Raw genomic sequence first — 4485 nt, 5'->3', positions numbered from 1 at the left:
GAAATTGCTAAAACATAAAAAAAATGTTAAAATAGGAAACAAATGACTGTGCCTCATCTATACAGGATAAAAGAACAATTTCACAATGGTTCTGGGTCAATAGGTCACAATACCTGGAAGCTATTGAATTAAAATACTAAATATTGACAAAACAAATTGCTAAAAAAAAAAAAAAATGTTAAAATGGAAAATAAATGTCTGTGCCTCATCTATAAGGACTATTATAATTATTTCAAAGTGATTTTGAATCAATAGGTCACATGACCTGGAAGCTATTGAAGAAAAACCCTCAATTTTGATGAAAAAAATTAATTAAAAATTGAAAATGATTTAAAATGGAAAACAAATGTCTGTGCCTCAATTAAAGGGACTATTAGAATTATTTCAAAGTGATTTTGAGTCAATAGGTCACATGACCTGGAAGCTATTGAAGAAAAACTCTCAATTTTGATGAAATAAATTCTTTAAAAATTGAAAATGATTTAAAATGGAAAACAAATGACTGTGCCTCATCTAAAGAGACTAGTATAATTATTTCAAAGTGATTTTGAGTCAATAGGTCACATGACCTGGAAGCTATTGAAGAAAAACTCTCAATTTTGATGAAAAAAATTAATAAAAAATGGAAAATGGCTCAAAATGGAAAACAAATGTCTGTGCCTCATCTATACAGACTAGTAGAACAATTTCAAAGTGATTTTGAATCAATAGGTCACATGACCTGGAAGCTATTGAAGAAAAACACTCAATTTTGATGAAAAAAATTACAAAAAAATGGAAAATGGCTCAAAATGGAAAACAAATGTCTGTGCCTCATCTATACAGACTAGTAGAACAATTTCAAAGTGATTTTGAATCAATAGGTCACATGACCTGGAAGCTATTGAAGAAAAACACTTAATTTTGATGAAAAAAATTACAAAAAAATGGAAAATGGCTCAAAATGGAAAACAAATGTCTGTGCCTCATCTATAGGGACGATTATAATTATTTCAAAGTGATTTTGAGTCAATAGGTCACATGACCTGGAAGCTATTGAAGAAAAACCCTCAATTTTGATGAAAAAAATTCTTTAAAAATTGAAAATTATTTAAAATGGAAAACAAATCAATGTGCCTCATCTATACAGACTAGTAGAACAATTTCAAAGTGATTTTGAATCAATAGGTCACATGACCTAGAAGCTATTGAAGAAAAACACTCAATTTTGATGAAAAAAAATTACAAAAAAATGGAAAATGGCTCAAAATGGAAAACAAATGTCTGTGCCTCATCTATAAGGACTATTATAATTATTTCAAAGTGATTTTGAATCGATAGGTCACATGACCTGGAAGCTATTGAATAAAACCCCTCAATTTTGATGAAAAAAATTCCAAAAAAATGGAAAATGGCTAAAAATGGAAAACAAATGTCTGTGCCTCATCTATAGGGACTATTATAATTATTTCAAAGTGATTTTGAGTCAATAGGTCACATGACCTGGAAGCTATTGAATAAAAACCCTCAATTTTGATGAAAAGAATTAATAAAAAATTGAAAATTATTTAAAATGGAAAACAAATCACTGTGCCTCGTCTATACAGACTAGTAGAACAATTTCAAAGTGATTTTGAATCAATAGGTCACATGACCTGGAAGCTATTGAGGAAAAACTCTCAATTTTGATGAAAAAAATTTCCTAAAAAATGGAAAATGATTTAAAATGGAAAACAAATGACTGTGCCTCATCTAAATAGACTAGTATAATTATTTCAAAGTGATTTTGAATCAATAGGTCACATGACCTGGAAGCTATTGAAGAAAATCACTTAATTTTGATGAAATAAATTAAAAATTGAAAATGATTTAAAATGGAAAACAAATGACTGTGCTTCATCTAAAGAGACTAGTATAATTATTTCAAAGTGATTTTGAGTCAATAGGTCACATGACCTGGAAGCTATTGAAGAAAACATTATATTTCTTTGACAGAAATGTTAGGTTCAGTAATTTGTTGATAGTCCCTAAGTGAACCTTCGGGCGCTGCGGCCGGGAGCGATAGAGAACCGCTGGCCGAGAGTAGCGTTCCGAAATCGGATCAACTTTCAGCTAAACGTCGGTTACTCCGCGGAGCTCGGGCCGGGAGCGGTGGAGAACCGCTGGCCGACAGTAGCGTTCATAAATCGGATCAACCTTGAGCTAAACGCCGCTTACTCCGCGGAGCTCGAATATCGAATATCCAACTTGAAACTAACTTCACTGCGGTAACACATACATCAACACACACACATTGACTTACCTTGTGCAAAATCGCTCTCAGCCTGTTCCTGTAGCAGTGGATTTCCTCCCGAATTATTTTCCTCCAACAAATTATTCCACTGAACGAAGCACGTGCAGCTCCCTTTTAACCCCCGTCTTCCCATTTCTGACGCTAGATCTTCAATATCCTCAAGTTTGAAATACCAGGCAGCTACAAACCGAGTGTTAGCTTTAGTAGCTAAGTTTTGGCTATGGTCTGTTGTTGCCTTCATATCAGCATGAAAATGAAAAAACTAAGCACTGGGTGGAACAGGCTAATTGCTGGACACAACGGGACACAACAAAACTCAGTCGTTGTACAAGTAGCTCGCAGATATTTTAACTTGTTCATGGTACAGCTCTTGCTATGGTTAAAAACAACAGGAGCAAGCAGGACCGGAAACAATCTATGTGTAACTACTCGTGGCATATCCACTCATAGACATAATATAAAAGTAGACCCCGTATAGAGCTTTGGAGCGTGACGTCACTGCTGTAGTCGGAGGGGTATCAGCGCCATCTTAGGGGTCCATAGACAACAGTCTCGCAGTATAAAAAAAAAACAGTCTCGCAGATTTTTTCAATCCAAGTTACTTAAAATAATTTAACTATGGTACGAACTTGCTACGTTATTGTCTGTAATGTCCGATCACACGACTGAAACGGTAAAAGGATATAAGACGGACTTTGGTTTCACTATTATCCTGCTTGGAAACAACGTGAGGAGGCTAAGCTATCGGTGCTAACGAAAAGAAGACGAATGTCCTGGTATCAGCGGTGACACGTCTTGATATCACGTTCTCCAAAATCCCCAGATACCTACAAGTTTCCTCCAGACATTTCCTTTCTGGTGAGTGTCTAAATTTGCTTTGTTGGTTTTGTGTCATAATGTTGTTCTATGATTTTGTCCGAGTGTTCTTACGTTCAGTTTCTGTTGTTTAGCTCGGGCTAATATTGTTTATGTAGCATAGTCCGAGTTTTGTCAGTGGACATCGAGGTTATTACATTATTGTGAAGTAAACTATTTTACTAGTGTTATCAAATTTACAGCTTTAATAGCGATGTGTTCTGATATGTCCTCTTAAAGGCAAACCGACGTATGAAATGGATGAGCTCAATCCTGACTGGGGTCCAGGGCTGAATGTGGGTCACTGAGGTAAACGCCACAACATCGGACCGACCTGGGCGTCAATTAAAGAGGCGATACAGCAAAACCATCAACAGGTTACTGAGACTGATTTCATTATTTACCCCAGAAGAGGTAAATAATGAAAACACAGTAGCAGAGGCAACAGAAGAGGAGCAAGTTGGAGAGGCTGAGGAGGAAGGAACCCCAGGAGAGGAGCTCAGCAAGGCTGCAGACTCTGAAGAGGAACAGGAACCATTTGTGTTGAAATACAGTTGGAAGTGGCTGTTCTCTCATTTAATAATTTAATGTATTAAACATTCATGAATCGTTTGATTATATTCAGGTAATAAACATACATGTAATGAGATTATATTTTTAAATAAATATTTTATGTGATTAAAGGAAACAATTATATAATCAGACATCTGTCAAGACACTGGGTTTTTGGGTTTGTTTTGCTTTTCATTTTATTAACTTTGTGTTTCAATTCACTTAAGTGGTTCATGGTATTTAGTGTAGTTAGAATAATATTATTGCTTTTCCTTGTTTGTCTGAGTCCATGTCAAGCCTTCTTTAATGACTATTCTATTTTATCCTTCTAGTTATTTCTTATTTCAGCCTCCCTGCAGGGTTTCTAGTAATGTTTATTTCTTAATTTGATCACCATAGGTTCAGTTATTGTTCCATGTCTGAGTCTTTATCTTTCTGTGTCATTCTAGTTGGGTTATTTCTTTGTTTAGATCTTCTAGTTTCTCTTGCTCTGTGTTCCTTAGTTCTTATTGTTAGATCAGCCTTGTTTCTACATCCACATAAAGTAAGTCCACTGCCTGCTGCATTTGTGTCCACCGCCACATCATGACACAAACCAGATGAAAGAGCCCATCTTTAAACATTTAATGTGTAATTAAACAATAAAGGTGACAAATTTTATGAAATAGACCACACTTTAATAAATATTTGTTGTATTTAACATATTTCAGGTAAGTGAACATGTAATGACATAGATCCTGGCCTAGAATTTTATGCAATTGAACATTACGGGTAACAAGTGATGATCTTCTGAGGTAATACATTTT

At 35.0% G+C, this 4485-nt stretch overlaps 1 long non-coding RNA gene across 1 annotated transcript; it reads left to right on the top strand.

Moving 5' to 3' along the window:
- The first annotated feature begins 2751 nt into the window (after positions 1-2751).
- LOC148153195 (uncharacterized) lies at positions 2752-3831 on the top strand. The gene is made up of 2 exons (XR_015761680.1): positions 2752-3130; positions 3368-3831. It is a non-coding gene; the product is annotated as an uncharacterized LOC148153195 (long non-coding RNA).
- Positions 3832-4485: the final 654 nt, after the last annotated feature.

The sequence above is a fragment of the Poecilia mexicana genome, unplaced genomic scaffold (genome assembly GCF_051168715.1).
Source record: "Poecilia mexicana isolate PSO_F unplaced genomic scaffold, ASM5116871v1 scaffold_20, whole genome shotgun sequence".
Taxonomy (NCBI): Eukaryota; Metazoa; Chordata; class Actinopteri; order Cyprinodontiformes; family Poeciliidae; genus Poecilia; species Poecilia mexicana.
This window is presented reverse-complemented; position numbering and strand designations above follow the sequence as displayed.